Source organism: Schistocerca serialis, chromosome 12 (assembly GCF_023864345.2).
Source record: "Schistocerca serialis cubense isolate TAMUIC-IGC-003099 chromosome 12, iqSchSeri2.2, whole genome shotgun sequence".
NCBI classification, from domain to species: domain Eukaryota; kingdom Metazoa; phylum Arthropoda; class Insecta; order Orthoptera; family Acrididae; genus Schistocerca; species Schistocerca serialis.
The window spans coordinates 166,970,589-166,988,283 of NC_064649.1; the positions used below are offsets into that span (position 1 = coordinate 166,970,589).

The 17,695-nt window shown below is 41.8% G+C and overlaps 1 protein-coding gene across 6 annotated transcripts in view; it reads right to left on the bottom strand.

The window, feature by feature from the left end:
• LOC126428262 (pre-mRNA-splicing factor 18) overlaps window positions 1–17,695 on the bottom strand; it is a 103,805-nt gene that overhangs the window by 7,539 nt on the left and 78,571 nt on the right. The window contains exon 6 of one of the 6 annotated variants that reach the window (XM_050090178.1): window positions 6,761–6,929. The exons of the other annotated variants lie outside the window; for them this stretch is intronic. The gene's annotated coding sequence lies outside the window, so the exon portion shown is untranslated. Of the gene's footprint in view, window positions 1–6,760; window positions 6,930–17,695 lie in introns of those variants that run through there. 6 annotated transcript variants of the gene reach the window in all.

Sequence of the window (17,695 nt, forward strand, 5' to 3'; positions counted from 1 at the left end):
CCATTATGTTGCTCTGGAGATTATATGCAAGCGTCCAGTGGAGCTCGTGCAAGGTGTCGTGACCACCGAGGAGTACCGTACACTGGTTGCAGACCACATACACCCCTTCACGTTTCCCAATGGCAGTAGCATTGTTCACGAGGACAGAAGTGGTTTGAGGAACACGTGCCGGTGCCCCAGCTTGCCAGATCTGAACCGCATCGAACACATCTGTGATACGATTGGTCGTGGCATCAGAGCTCGTTGCTACTTCCCAGAATTTACGGGAATTAAGTGACTTGTTTGTGCAGATGTGATGTCGACTCCTTCCAGCGATCTACCCAGGCCTCACTGTTCCCCTACCACAATACGTTGCTGCTGTTATCTGTGCCAAAGGTGGACATACCGGCAGTTAGGTAGGTGGACATATTGTTACGGCTGAGCACTGTACATTTCAATGCCATATTTCTGTCTCTTATTCTATATATATTGTCTTAAGTAGATTGTCATTGATTCATCTAAGGATAGGTCTCTGCCCAGATAATAAACTTGAGACATTCTACTGTTAAAAATAATTTTGCAAAGGCTGTATTTTATAAATTTATCTCCTGGTTTTCGGTCTACTGGCTGTGGATTTTAAGCAAAACGTAACGAGCGTAGGATGATCACGTATCTGTCACTGTGTGCTCATTGCTATTCCTCTCATTTGAAACAAAGGATTTTTCTTCCAATAATATTGTTATCAAGCAGTTTTCACATTAGCCATATGTAATAAAATACCTAAGAAGACAAGTATCTCATTGATACTAAGACATTTCCAGCTACAAATCCTAGCCCTATCCTTCATATTATCACTTAGAAATTTACTCACGGCATTGTCATTTGTTTCGTCAACTACATACTGGAGAATTTCTCCTGTAAATAGTAGCCTAAAGAAATTCATAGCTGTAACGTTGTGGAATGAGTTAGTAAACATTCCCATTTTGTAAATGCGTGATTTTGCACGTCATGTAGTTCATCGTGCCGTATCTCACCTGATCGAAGCGTGTCTGAAAGCTCTGCTTCCACACTATCATCTCTAAGGCACATTTCTCCACACTCACGATTCCAGCCTCCCCCTCCTAGTTGTTCACTGTCTTTTAATACGTTCAGTACCTGATCGGAATGGCGATGAATTTTTCATTCTTTCTACACTTTTTAGTGTTAGAAGGTCCCAGCGTGTGTCGATTAGCTGCCATTTTGAGCAGTCTACTTCACAGACAACTAAGCACGTGCAAAAAAATACTTGTAGGCACAACACTGTTCCCCACGACTTTCTCGCTTGCACTAAAACGTGTTCACAGCTGTAAAATTTAAGTGAATATACACCTGTGGACACGTGCACTTGTACGTGACTGCCACACTGGGTAACGTCACGGAAAACTTATAGCCCAGAAACAGGTCGACTGGAGGAAGAAGTTCGTACAGTCACAAATTTTTGTACAGTAATGAGGGAGTGCCATGAACAACATATCAAAATTGTTAAGGCTTTCGTGGCCACTTGTTGACAGACTGCCTATTGGCTTCTGTCTCGGGTTCTTCGGCCGACGTTCATCTGATGATTTTTCTGACGTTTCGCCAGCACGAGTGGCTGGCATTGTCAAAGCTTCACCCTCCATTGCCGGTGGTGAACTGGAGCCGAGCTCGCGGGCGCAGACTATATGTCTATATGTACCTGGCGCGCCGACGTCCGAGGGCTTCTCCGCGGTCATTTCCAGTGCGGTTCTCCTCTTGCTACCTGCGACGGTCGTTCGCAGGTAGCAAGAGGAGAACCGCACCGGAAATGACCGCAGAGAAGCCCTCGGACATTGGCGCGCCAGGTACATATAGTCTGCACCCGCGAGCTCGGCTCCAGTTCACCACCGGCAATGGAGGGTGAAGCTTTGACAATGCCAGCCACTCGTGCTGGCAAAACGTCAGAAAAATCATTAGATGAACGTCGGCCGAAGAACCAGAGACAGAAGCCAATAGGCAGTTTGTCAACGTATCAAAAAACTGACTGCTCAGTTGTGAGCACTGACATGGGGGCATGGGCATTTTAAGATCACTTAAAAAGTTTTTCTTGAATAACTTCAATGATGTGGCATCTAGTAAAAATGTTTACCAGTACAAAATTATGCTACAGTAAATATTCATATTAATGGATAAATTGTGTTCTGGGGGTGTAACAGTGCAACGGGGGGGAGGGAGGGTACGTAACCGGGTCGGGTTTGTGCAGTTCCCTTGTTTACAGGTCTGCAAACTGAAGAGCGATCAGATGATTCACCATTCTCTCAACCCCACTACGTCACAAGAAGTAACTACAGTGTGTTTCACTGGCGACACAGTGTGCAGACGTGCCCAGGGGTTTTTCTTTTCCACAGTGTGTGTTAACACTACACGGAATGCAGACACGAGTCGCTCACAACATTAACGCGAGAAATGTGTACGGACAGAATCCACATAAATCTGTGCACACTGTTGCGCACTGCTATTCTTTGCCACCCTGTATGGCAGCTGCAGTGTTCTTCCACCACTGTGAGTGCTGCTCCATTTTCAGTTTACACAGAGACTTTGTCTCCCCAGCATTTCCAGTCCAGTTCTCTTATGTGAAGAGATAAAATAACTTCACTGAGCACACGGTTATATGGTGGAGTTATTTTCAGTTTACTGAGTACTTATTTGCAGTCGTTAAGTGAGCTACTATCTAAAAAAAAGCTCAACAATTGGAACTGTCTACTGCCGACCATACAGAAGAACCTGTCCCCGAGTGTAACGTGCTATCAGCATATATTCGGCAATGCTAATTTCATTGCATCCTCTATCACTTTTGAGAATACTTTTCACAGCGCGTAAGGACATAGCCAAAGGGCAGGATCTGGACAACCCCCCCCCCTCCCCTCCCAAAAAACTACTAAGTGAAATTACACATGACCTAGTTGCCATGTAGTGAAACTGAAAGATATTTTGATTTTCAATGGTATGACGAAAAAGGGATGTGTGTTGGGGCCCATAGAAATTATCGACAGCACTATCAGCTTTTCCCCACCTACACATTAGCCGAGAGCAACTACGGTACACTGTTGGGTGTACTTCAGCTCGTTTTTTGTTTTGGTAATAAGTTCAGTTCTTACTTCCAGTTGAATTTAATGTAAGTTCTGCCATTTATTGTTTTTGTTCTGCGTGCTGTTGTGATTGTTTCTGACAGATAAGTTTGTAACAAGCGAGAAAAGGAAACCTTTGATTTGTCCACTATTATTATGGAAAGTTACAAATTGTACACACTACAGTAATAGCCTAATTATCTATCAAAAATGTTGGCAGTGGAGTCATTATTTGGAGATTGGTAGAACTTTGGCGTTGCAAATATTTCAGTATTTCACACAGCAGTGGAGCGGTAAACGTAACAACGAATAATGTTAAACTAAAATTGGAGCATAAAAATAGGCTTAGTTTTGCCGTTTATTGACAAAAATATTGCCCAAAAGGTAAGGCTGCATTTCTTTAAAAAGTTTGCTTAAAATTTATGCCATTAATGGTCCAAATGGAAAAATAGTGCCCAATATACTCATCTGTACAACATTCAATTATAAAAACCATTTCCGATATGGAACGATGGGGAGGAGTTTATGCAGAACAGAAGGGGTATACGATGACAACACGTTCTATAGTTCATTCGTTTAAAAAGTATTTTCAGCTGGCAGCTCGAATTCCTCCGAGCCAGCTGCGACGTGCGTCCCCGCCCTCGACTCCTTCGGCCCCTTCCGTCCGTAATCTATTTACGCTCTAGTACCACTATAATAACTGAAGTATTTTCAGATAATCTACGATTATCTTCAAATGCAATGTTTTCAAGTTGTGAAAACAATTATTATTACTGTCATCACAAGATTGATTAATACAGAGATCAGTTAATAACATATTGTTGTATTCCTGTTATCTTCTGCCAAGCTTCTCTATTCAGTGCCTCCTCCTTGCGTATCCCGCAATGCTCCATCATTCCGTCGATGTGGTCATTCCGAGAATGTTGTAGTCTCCCATGTTTACGTCTGCCAGATGGTTGCCGTGCAAAAGTTTTCTTTGGCCATCAATGATCTGGCATTCTTGACAGATGTCTAATCCACTTTAGAGATTGTCTTTCAATTTTGTTCATCAGTGTTTCAATCTGGATTCATTCGGGCTCTCACTTTATCATTAGTTTTTTGTTTGATTCTCAATATTTTAGCACTCCTTCGTAAATAATCCATTTCCACAGCTGTTATTCGTCTTTTCAGGACAGCATTTAAAAACTATAGTTGTGACCCATAGCACAGAACAGATACAGCCAGCAAAACTTAATAAAAATAGCTGTACATCGTTAATAATAATTCCCATTCCTCCACAGCTGTCTTTCCACATTCGGAGAGCCACCTCTACATATAAATTGAACAAGATTGGTGACATACTACAACCTTGTCTCAGCCCTTTTGTGACATTAATAGGTCCTGATAATTTTGACCCTCTGTATCTTATTATCTCCGTACATTTCAGTAACAATCTGTAAAAGATAGTCATCCATATCTAAATCTTTCAAAGCTTCCCTGAGTTTTGCTCTAGGAACTGTGTCACAGGCTTTAGCTAAATCTACAAACATTATGTGTTAACTCCTTCCCTAATGCTATGACTAACTCCTTTAGCTGTTGTACAATAAAGAGGTTATCTGTACAGGATCTGCCCTGTCCCAACACACTCTGATCTTCTCCAATAGGGTGTCCAACAATCAGCCATATTTTTGTGTAATAAGCAGCTCATCGTGCAGTGCACACTGATGCCTCTGTCTCTTAGATTTCCCTTCTTGAAAACAGAGACTATATATGACCTTTTCCACTCCCACGGAACTTTAATCCACTGACAGCAGTTGTTCATAAGGCGTAATATTCTTTTCCTCAAATGCTGTCCACCAGCATTCAATAATTTCACAGGAATATCTCCAGGCCCAGGTGATTGGCCATTCTCCATCTTAGCTAAACTTCCTCTATCGTGATAGTCATATTTTGAACTGTTCGCCTCTAGTGTACTGGGGTCTGTCTTCAGTTAAAAGGTCTGTATAATGCTTTTTCCATTCACTTAAAGGAATTAACTTGTTTACTGCTTTGTTTGCCGAGTTTTCTTTATACCAGTGATTGTTTTCCATATATTAAATTTTTTCCATTTTTTTTAAATTTTAATGTCGTTTCACATACGATTCGACAATACATACAGTTCGGCGATATTTACACTGGAAGACAGCTAGTGACTGTCATTTTGCACTGTGTCCCTGGGCATGAAGATAGCTCACTTGAGGAACGGCAATGTATCGTGTCTTTGAGTTGTACTGCAAGAAAGATGTTCTACGTGAAATGTCTTATTCATAATATTCGTAATATCCTCAGAGCACTGAGACAGAGACTGTCACAACTCTAATGTACTTGTAAATCAACGTCATGCAAGTGATAATGTATGTTGTATGTCACAGAGGAGTTTATTAGCATCGAGGACTGTTTAAGCACACCATCACAGATAAACGGAGAGTCATTCGAGGCACCGCATACATTACACGTCTAGTTGAAATCGATGCACGAGTCAATGCTAAGATCCCACTGTAGCTCATAGTGTCTGTATATTCTGTTTTATTTTGTAAATGAATTTGGTTGCTATAGTTTAAATTTAACTGTCGAAATAATATATAAAGATGTTCTCAAGCACTCATGGAAATTGAAGAATCTTAATGACGTGAAACTTTGATATGGTGACGGAATTCTGATCTGGTTTCAGGTAAGTTGGAGATTTAAATACAAGATTGTAGTATGAAACAGATAGCTGTTGTCAAAGGAATTTCGAACATAAATTATTCAGACTAACATTAAGATTCTTCTGCTCTGCAGTAGTAAAACTTATTTTAGACGGTCTGATATAATTAAATTTTCCCCGACACACTCGAGTCTCATCTTTATCTATAATAATGAAGGAAGCTGAAGAAAGAATTAAAATCTGTGCACAGTCGGGACTTGGACCCAAGTTTCCTTGCTTACATTTAAACATTTCAATTAATTTCTTCAGCTTACGTCATTATCATAGATGAAGATGAGACTCAAATGTCTCAAGGAAAATTTTTATATCAGATCTATAGGTCACCTATGCCTGAGGAACAGGCAGGATTTCCACATTACGTCCCACAGTGGGGTGCTATTCCAATACCGGAGAGCCTAGACAATAGTGACAATCTAAGAAGGAGAAAATCAGCTGAAGATGTGAAGTGCAGTTTGTGTTAGGGAGGGCGTTGGCCCAGGGTAGTCCGTGCAGCTATGTTAGCTGTAATGCTGTGGTGGTGTAATGGCCAGCACAGCACACTTGCTCAGTAAGCAAGGAGACCCAGGATCAAGTCCCGGCCATGGCACAGATTTCAGTGAATTTCTTCAGCTTTCATCATTATCGCGTATATTAGAAGACAGAGCTGTCTTTTGTTTGTGAAGAGTCAATACATTATATTAAATATTAGAGCTTTAACTCATTTGGCAATAAAATGAAGTTATGATATCGCCAAATAAAGAAATATTTAATTGTATATCTGGGTCTCTCTCTCTCTCTCACACACACACACACACACACACACACTGTTGAGAATATATTTTATACTTATTAAAGATTTTTTCTTGCTCAGTTTTATAGTCAAAATACTATTTCTATGAAGGCCACCCAAAAGTGAATTATGTACATAAGATTAAAAAATGAATTTCTTTTCAGAATAAATAAATACATGGGTATTTTTATGGTCCTCTTCAACAAACCGGACCCCCTCCCCCTTTTCACAAACTCCTGTCTACATCCCTGCAGCATGAGGGGTATCAAATGCATCACCACAGCCTCAGCTCTCTCGACATCTGAAGACGCCCAGAGGCTTAAATGGTCTCCCTCTGCAACAAAAGTAGGTCACCTAGGTGTTACAGTTCAACACAAGTCAAGCAATGCAATACAGCAGATTACATTTCTAGAGCCGAACACGATCAGTCAGACACGTTCACATCCACCTCGGAAGATATACTGTAGATGTGTCTGGAGTGGCTCTGCGCAGTGTAGCCTACTCCGTGAGTGCCAGCAATTCCTTAAACACAAGTATTTATGCAGGCTACATTCATTAATTCTCCACCAAGCAACTACAACACAAATATATGGCTTTACGATACGCTGTCAACAATAGAGAGCAGCAAGATATCACATTTACCGATGCAATCTCTTTCCCACCAACACCGTGTAGGTCACTGACATCATCATACTTGTGGTAGGTATAGGTAAAAGAGCACATGGGGCAAGAGAACACTTCAAGTTTTCAAGTCCCTAAAGCAGAAGTTTGCCATTCTCTCACCAGGCAGTGGATACGTCATCATCTCCTCAGTTTTATTCTGAAACCTTGTGGCAGTCAGATGCCTACAACTGGAGAAAATGCAGTAAGTTACTTTCGTATGTTTCTTATGTAAAATTTGCATAGTTCTGATTGTGTGTTTGGTGAGTGTGGAACAATTTAAACATCAGATAAAATCTGTTTTGAAAGTAGCTTCTATAAGCTTCCAATATCCTCCTTGACCTCCATGACTTTAGTTGTGTGTTATCTGTAGACTGCCAAATAAGAAAATTGCAGAATGGGGCAAAAGTAGCCCATCGAGAAACTATTTCGAACCTTTACTCCAGAACCTGTACTTCGACTTGTGTAGTCCCTTCTAGAGTATTCCGATATTTTTGTTTGTATTTCTTCACCTTAGATGCCTCATCATTCACCTTAGAGAACTTAAATTGATTTTTCTTTTCTGTAGTTTTTCTTTCATCGGGTTCTGGTTTTTTCACACATTCCTACCACTGATACACCCTTTGATATAATCACATCTTCTATAGCAGTCCCCCCTCACACCCCTAAAACTGAGCGAAAACATGAACTCGACAGTCATTAAGAGAGGTCGCTCTCCCGTCAACCTCTTGGCATTAATGAAAATGGGTACTCAATATAGCAACTGTCCAGGGCTGCCAGGTTTTCAGAGGTTGCCTTAAGAAAACATCTTCCAACAGGCTATGATAGAAAATACCTCGGCTGATTCGTACAAACTTTTTCGATGAAGAAAGAATGAACAATAGAGCGAGATCGCATTTCCTTTAACAGAAGTTTACTTGGCCCTACTCTCAGATCAATACGACATTTAATTTTTGAAGTCACTGGAAAGTACAGTTCCTAGTTTGTTTTTGCATGTATTTATTTGTAATCCTTTTATTTTCTTCAGTTGGGGTAGAAGTGCACACTGCATGCTCTTTCCACAAGCCTCCATACTCATAGCCCACAGGATGAGGTGAGAGTCTACAAAATTAATTTTTTATAAAAACTTTTGTTACTCCTCTAATCGTAATTGGGTGACAATGAAAGTCCTATACAATGTTACCAAGATGTCAAACAAGGTGTTGCAAGCGGAACTGATATAACATTGCTGCAAGTTTTGTTTCGATATATAGTAAAACAATAAAAGGCGAAGTTTTTACCCCCACGTAACCTACAATTTAAACACTTACACTCAGCCACTGTTTACAGAAACATATTCTACACTCCTGGAAATGGAAAAAAGAACACATTGACACCGGTGTGTCAGACCCACCATACTTGCTCCGGACACTGCGAGAGGGCTGTACAAGCAATGATCACACGCACGGCACAGCGGACACACCAGGAACCGCGGTGTTGGCCGTCGAATGGCGCTAGCTGCGCAGCATTTGTGCACCGCCGCCGTCAGTGTCAGCCAGTTTGCCGTGGCATACGGAGCTCCATCGCAGTCTTTAACACTGGTAGCATGCCGCGACAGTGTGGACGTCAACCGTATGTGCAGTTGACGGACTTTGAGCGAGGGCGTATAGTGGGCATGCGGGAGGCCGGGTGGACGTACCGCCGAATTGCTCAACACGTGGGGCGTGAGGTCTCCACAGTACATCGATGTTGTCGCCAGTGGTCGGCGGAAGGTGCACGTGCCCGTCGACCTGGGACCGGACCGCAGCGACGCACGGATGCACGCCAAGACCGTAGGATCCTACGCAGTGCCATAGGGGACCGCACCGCCACTTCCCAGAAAATTAGGGACACTGTTGCTCCTGGGGTATCGGCGAGGACCATTCGCAACCGTCTCCATGAAGCTGGGCTACGGTCCCGCACACCGTTAGGCCGTCTTCCGCTCACGCCGCAACATCGTGCAGCCCGCCTCCAGTGGTTTCGCGACAGGCGTGAATGGAGGGACGAATGGAGACGTGTCGTCTTCAGCGATGAGAGTCGCTTCTGCCTTGGTGCCAATGATGGTCGTATGCGTGTTTGGCGCCGTGCAGGTGAGCGCCACAATCAGGACTGCATACGACCGAGGCACACAGGGCCAACACCCGGCATCATGGTGTGGGGAGCGATCTCCTACACTGGCCGTACACCACTGGTGATCGTCGAGGGGACACTGAATAGTGCACGGTACATCCAAACTGTCATCGAACCCATCGTTCTACCATTCCTAGACCGGCAAGGGAACTTGCTGTTCCAACAGGACAATGCACGTCCGCATGTATCCCGTGCCACCCAACGTGCTCTAGAAGGTGTAAGTCAACTACCCTGGCCAGCAAGATCTCCAGATCTGTCCCCCATTGAGCATGTTTGGGACTGGATGAAGCGTCGTCTCACGCGGTCTGCACGTCCAGCACGAACGCTGGTCCAACTGAGGCGCCAGGTGGAAATGGCATGGCAAGCCGTTCCACAGGACTACATCCAGCATCTCTACGATCGTCTCCATGGGAGAATAGCAGCCTGCATTGCTGCGAAAGGTGGATATACACTGTACTAGTGCCGACATTGTGCATGCTCTGTTGCCTGTGTCTATGAGCCTGTGGTTCTGTCAGTGTGATCATGTGATGTATCTGACCCCAGGAATGTGTCAATAAAGTTTCCCCTTCCTGGGACAATGAATTCACGGTGTTCTTATTTCAATTTCCAGGAGTGTATATACAAACTCACTAACTGCAAATAACTACTTGTTTAATCAACTGAAGACAACTCCACTATATAAACATGAACTCGGTGAGGCGATTTTGTCTACTCACATTAGAGAACTGGGCAGGTAGTGCAGGGGAGATATACTCTACCTGTACACTGAAAAGTGAGCTATGGTCACAGTGAGGTAAATAGCCTACAGCTGCCACAGAATATCAATTCCCTCTTCTAGCGGTGTACAACAGTGTGCAGAGATTTACTTGGATTCTGTCCATCCACATTTCTTGTGTTAATGTTGTGAATAAGTCATGTCTGCATTCTATGTACTGTTAAAGCATGAGATGAATAAAACACAATTCACGAAATACTGTGAAGGAAACTGCATGTGACAGATGGAATTTTAGAGCTGGATGCATTGCAAAAGGGCAAACAAAACTTCACTACTTTGGGGTGCCAATCGTTAAAGAGACCAGAGAGTAGCTGACTGAGCAGGGATGGGAAAAACCAGCGGTTAACACCAATACTGGTATTTTTGTTTTGAAAATCAGTATTTTTCAGTGTCTGTTTGGTCTCAGTTATAACAGTTTCTTTTAAGTAATGACCAGGGCCTCCCACTAACCACAGACATTGTTATTGTTGTTAGTGGTGTAGTTTGCGTGTCTCAGCAGTACAGATAGCCATACAGTAGGTGTGACCACAACGGAGGGGTATCTGATGAGGGGCCAGACAAACATGTGGTTTCTGAAGAGGGTCAGCAGTGTTCTCAGTAGTTGCAGGGGAACAATCTGGACAATTGGCTGATCTGGCGTTGTAACATCAACCAAAATGGCATTGCTGTGCTGGTAGTGTGAACAGCTGAAAGTGAGGGAAACCGAGGGCATGCAGCTCTACTGTATAGTTAAATGATGACGGCATCCTCTTGGGTAAAATATTCTGGAGGTACAATAATCACCCATTCTGATCAGGCGGGGGCTACTCGTGAGGATGTCATCGACAGCAGAGGAAAAAAAAACTGGCATTCTATGGGTCAGAGCATGGCAAGTTAGTTTAGAAAATTTAAAAAGAGTTACCTGAAGTGAAGTTCGGTGGCAGGAGGAACTGGACTCTTGGCCAGGTGAATACAAGGTTATAGATACAAAATCAAATAGGGGTAATGCTGTAGTAGGTCTAAAATTGAATAAGAAAATAGGAATGCAAGTAAGCTTGTACAAACAGCATGGTGAACACATTATTGTAGACAATATAGACACAAAGCCAACACCCACCACAGTTGTACAAGTTTCTTTCAACTAGCTCCATAGATAATGAAGAGATTGAAATATGTATGACAAGATAAAAGAAATTATTCAGTTAGTTAAGGAAGATGAAAATTTAATAGTGATGGGGGACTGGAATTCGATAGTAGGAAACGGAAGGGAAGGAAAAATAATAGGTGAAAATGAAACGAAAGAGGAAGCCGCCTGGTAGTGTTTTGCACAGAGTATACTTTAATCATAGCTAACACTTGTTTTAAGAATCATAAAAGAAAGTTGTATACAGGGAACAGACCTGGAGATGCCAAAAGGTTTCAAATTGATTATATATTGATAAAACAAAGATTTAGGAACCAGGTATTAAATTGTAAAACATTTCCAGGCGCAGATGTAGACTCTGACTACAAACTGAAGAAACTGGAAAAAGGTAGGAAATTGAAGAGACAGGACCTGAATCAGCTGAAAGAAACAGAGATTGCTGGGAGTTTCAGAGGGAGCATTAGGCAGTTCTTGACTAGAACAGAGGAAAGGAGTACAGTAGAAGACAAATGGGTAGCTCTAAGAGAGAAAATGGTGAAGGAGCAGCAGATCAAATACACCAAAAGACAAGCTCTAGTAGAAATCCTTAGATAATGCGAGAGATACTGAATTTAACTGATGAAAGGAGGAAATTCAAAAATGAAGTAGGTGAAAGAGAATACAAGCATTAAAAAAATCTGATTGACAGGAAGTGCAAAATGGCTACGCAGAAACGACTGAAGGACAAATGTAAAGATTTAGAAGCATATTTCGTTAGGGGAAAGACAGATACCACAAACAGGAAAAAGAGAAGCAACTGCACAAATATCAAGAGCTCAGATGACAAATCAGTCCTAAGCAAAGAAGGGAAAGCAGAAAGGTGGAAGGAGTATATAGAGGGTCTGTACAAGGAGGTAAACTTGAAGGCAATATTATAGGAAGGGTGGTAGACATAGATGATGATATGGGAGATACGATAATGTGACAAGAATTTGACAGAGCTCTGTAAGATCTAAGTCGAAATAATGTTCAGTCAGGACTACTGATGGCCTCGGGAGTGCCAGCTGTGACAAAACTCTTCCATTTGGTGCGCAACATCTGTGAGACGGGTGAAATTTCCTCAGTCTTCAAGAAAAATGTAATAGTTCCAATTGCAAAGAAAGCAGTTGCCAACAGGTGTGAAAATTACCGAACTATCAGTTTAATAAGTCTGCAAAATCCCAATACAAATTCTTTACAGAAGAATAGACAAACCGGTAGAAGCCAATCTCGAGGAAGATCAGTCTGGATTCCGGACAAATGCTGGAGTGTGTGAGGCAATAGTGACCCTACAACTCATCTTGGAAGATAGATTGAGGAAAGGAAAACCTGTGTGTACAGCATTTGTAGACTTTGAGAAATCTTTTGACAATGTTGACTGGAATACTCTGAAATTCTGAAGTTAGCAGCTGCAAAACACAGGAGCAAAAGGCTATTTACAACCCGTAAAAAAACCAAATGACAGTTCTAAAAGTTGAGAGGGCATGAAAGGGAAGCAGTGGCTGAGAAAGGAGTGAGACACGGTTGTAGCCCAGACCCGATGTTATTCAATATGTAGCTTGAACGAGCAGTAAAGGAAACCAAACATAAATTTGGAGTAAGAATTAAAGTTCAGGGGAAAAAAATAAAAGCTTTGAGGTTTGCCAATGACATTGTAACAATATCACAGGCAGCAAAGGAACTGGAAGAGCAGCTGAGCAGAATGGACATTGTCTTCAAAGGAGGATGCAAGACGAATATCAACAAAAGCAAAACAAGGATGATAGAATGTAGTCTCATTAAGTCGTCTGATACTAAGGGAATCAGATTAGGAAATGAGACACTTTAAGTAGTAAAAGAGTTTTGCTATTTGGGGACAAAAATAACTGACGGTGGCCAAAGTAGAATCGATATAAAATGTAGTCGAGCACTGACAAGAAAAGCTTTTCTGAAGAAGAGAAATTTGCTAACACTGCATATAGATTTAAGTGTTAGGAAGTCTTTTCTGAAGGTACGTCTGGTCTGTAGCCACATTTGGAAGTGAAACATGGACAACCAACAATTTACTTAAAAAAAAAAAACAAAGGAGAATATGTTGTTGTTGTTGTGGTCTTCAGTCCTGAGACTGGTTTGATGCAGCTCTCCATGCTACTCTATCCCTGTGCAAGCTTCTTCATCTCCCAGTACCTACTGCAACCTACATCCTTCTGAATCTGCTTAGTGTATTCATCTCTTGGTCTCCCCCTATGATTTTTACCCTCCACACTGCCCTCCAATACTAAATTGGTGATCCCTTGATGCCTTAGAATATGTCCTACCAACCGATCCCTTCTTCTGGTCAAGTTGTGCCACAAACTTCTCTTCTTCCCAATCCTATTCAATACTTCCTCATTAGTTATGTGATCTACCCATCTAATCTTCAGCATTCTTCTGTAGCACCACATTTCAAAAGCTTCTATTCTCTTCTTGTCCAAACTATTTACCGTCCATGTTTCACTTCCATACATGGCTACACTCCATACGAATACTTTCAGAAATAACTTCCTGACACTTAAATCTATACTCGATGTTAACAAATTTCTCTTCTTGAGAAACGCTTTCCTTGCCATTGCCAGTCTACATTTTATATCCTCTCTACTTCGACCATCATCAGTTATTTTGCTCCCCAAATAGCCAAACTCCTTTACTACTTTAAGTGTCTCATTTCCTAATCTAATACCCTCAGCATCACCCGACTTAACTCGACTACATTCCATTATCCTCGTTTTGCTTTTGTTGACGTTCATCTTATATCCTCCCTTCAAGACACCATCCATTCCGTTCAACTGCTCTTCCAAGTCCTTTGCTGTCTCTGACAGAATTACAATGTCATCGGCGAACCTCAAAGTTTTTATTTCTTCTCCATGGATTTTAATACCTACTCCAAATTTTTCTTTTGTTTCCTTTACTGCTTGCTCAATATAGAGATTGAATAACATCGGGGAGAGGCTACAACCCTGTCTTACTCCCTTCCCAACCACTGCTTCCCTTTCATATCCCTCAACTTTTATAACTGCCATCTGGTTTCTGTACAAGTTGTAAATAGCCTTTCGCCCCCTGTATTTTACCCCTGCCACCTTTAGAATTTGAAAGAGAGTATTCCAGTCAACATTGTCAAAAGCTTTCTCTAAGTCTACAAATGCTAGAAACGTAGGTTTGCCTTTCCTTAATCTTTCTTGTAAGATAAGTCGTAAGGTTGGTATTGCCTCACGTGTTCCAGTATTTCTACAGAATCCAAACTGATCTTCCCCGAGGTCGGCTTCTACTAGTTTTTCCATTCGTCTGTAAAGAATTCGTGTTAGTACTTTGCAGCTGTGGCTTATTAAACTGATTGTTCGGTAATTTTCACATCTGTCAACACCTGCTTTCTTTGGGATTGGAATTATTATATTCTTCTTGAAGTCTGAGGGTATTTCGCCTGTTTCATACATCTTGCTCACCAGATGGTAGAGTTTTGTCAGGACTGGCTCTCCCAAGGCCATCAGTAGTTCCAATGGAATGTTGTCTACTCCGGGGGCCTTGTTTCGACTCAGGTCCTTCAGTGCTCTGTCAAACTCTTCACGCAGCATCGTATCTCCCATTTCATCTTCATCTACATCCTCTTCCATTTCCATAATATTGTCCTCAAGTGCATCGCCCTTGTATAGACCCTCTATATACTCCTTCCACCTTTCTGCTTTCCCTTCTTTGCTTAGAACTGGGTTTCCATCTGAGCTCTTGATGTTCATACATGTGGTTCTCTTATCTCCAAAGGTCTCTTTAATTTTCCTGTAGGCAGTATCTATCTTACCCCTAGTGAGATAAGTCTCTACATCCTTACATTTGTCCTCTAGCCATCCCTGCTTAGCCATTTTGCACTTCCTGTCGATCTCATTTTTGAGACGTTTGTATTCCTTTTTGCCTGCTTCATTTACTGCATTTTTATATTTTCTCCTTTCATCAATTAAATTCAATATTTCTTCTGTTACCCAAGGATTTCTACTAACCCTCTTCTTTTTACCTACTTGATCGTCTGCTGCCTTCACTACTTCATCCCTCAGAGCTACCCATTCTTCTTCTACTATATTTCTTTCCCCCATTCCTTTCAATTGTTCCCTTATGCTCTCCCTGAAACTCTGTACAACCTCTGGTTCTTTCAGTTTATCCAGGTCCCATCTCCTTAAATTCCCACCTTTTTGCAGTTTCTTCAGTTTTAATCTACAGGTCATAACCAATAGATTGTGGTCAGAGTCCACATCTGCCCCTGGAAATGTCTTACTATTTAAAACCTGGTTCCTAAATCTCTGTCTTACCATTATATAATCTATCTGATACCTTTTAGTATCTCCAGGGTTCTTCCATGTATACAACCTTCTATCATGATTCTTAAACCATGCGTTAGCTATGATTACGTTGTGCACTGTGCAAAATTCTATCAGGCGGCTTCCTCTTTCATTTCTTAGCCCCAATCCATTTCCTTCTCTCCCTTTTCCTACACTCGAATTCCAGTCACCCATGACTATTAAATTTTCGTCTCCCTTCACTATCTGAATAATTTCTTTTATATCATCATACATTTCTTCAATTTCTTTGTCATCTGCAGAGCTAGTTGGCATATAAACTTGTACTACTGTAGTAGGTGTGGGCTTCGTATCTATCTTGGCCACAATAATGCGTTCACTATGCTGTTTGTAGTAGCTTACCCGCATTCCTATTTTCCTATTCATTATTAAACCTACTCCTGCATTACCCCTATTTGACTTTGTGTTTATAACCCTGTAGTCACCTGACCAGAAGTCTTGTTCCTCCTGCCACCGAACTTCACTAATTCCCACTATATCTAACTTTAACCTATCCATTTCCCTTTTTAAATTTTCTAACCTACCTGCCCGATTAAGGGATCTGATATTCCACGCTCCGATCCGTAGAACGCCAGTTTTCTTTCTCCTGATAACGACATCCTCTTGAGTAGTCCCCGCCCGGAGATCCGAATGGGGGACTATTTTACCTCCGGAATATTTTACCCAAGAGGACGCCATCATCATTTAATCATACAGTAAAGCTGCATGCCCTCGGGAAAAATTACGGCCGTAGTTTCCCCTTGCTTTCAGCCGTTCGCAGTACCAGCACAGCAAGGCCGTTTTGGTTACTGTTACAAGGCCAGATCAGTCAATCATCCAGACTGTTGCCCTTGCAACTACTGAAAAGGCTGCTGCCCCTCTTCAGGAACCACACGTTTGTCTGGCCTCTCAACAGATACCCCTCCGTTATGGTTGTACCTACGGTACGGCTATCTGTATCGCTGAGGCACGCAAGCCTCCCCACCAACGGCAAGGTCCATGGTTCATGGGGGGGAGGAGAATATAAGATTTCAAAATTTGGTACTACAGAAGAATGCTGAAAATTAGTTGGGTAGATCACATAACTAATGAGGAAGTACTGAACAGAATTGGGGAGACAAGAAGTTTGTGCCACAACTTGACTAAAGGAAGCAATCGGTCGACAAGGACACATTCTGAGATATCGAGTGGGAAGAGGGAAGCGTCAAGGGTAAAAATTGTACAGGGGGCCAAGAGATGAATACACTAAGCAGATTCAGAAAGAAGTAGGTTGCAGTATTTATTCAGTGATGAAAAGGCTCACACAGTAGCACGGAGAGCTGCACTAAACCAGTCTGGAACGAAGACCACAACAACAACGACAACAATAACCAACTAAAAAGAACTATATATCAATTTACCATAGCAGTGGTGCTAATTCTTTTTAAATGACTAATATCTATTCGTATAATTTGGACTGCTTTGAAATATTGGATTATTATAGAAAATGGTAAAAGTGATCAATGCCATTTTAATAACAACGCCGACAGAAATGAGCAACAAACACACGACACAAAAATCTGTACAGCATTGCCGAGACAATAATGTATCTGTTGGCGTGTAGCGTGGCCTATTAGCTGACGAACCTGCACACGCAGAGTGTAAGACCGGCCCCCACACGGTCTATACGGTAGTTTTTCTGTCATCGCCAGACATCCATTGTATTGCAAAATGGTAACAACCCTAGTCTCGAAATATTTTACGAAATACAATGGCAATGAGGTATAATGCTTCATTTGCAAATTATGGTAACAGTAATAAATTAAAAACTTAACAATTAATGGACAGTTTATAATAAAAATAGAATGTAGCTGATCTGCTGCCTGTGCCTTTACCTGTGTTCAGTTCTTGGAGGTGGGTACATTAACACGAAAAATAGAGTTCTCCAACCTCAGTTTTCACCCTTTAACACTTGACTACTCATAATGAGTACATGGTGGTATGACCCTCAATTACAACACAGTTTTCGAACAGTTTCTAAACATCAGAATCAATAGGAG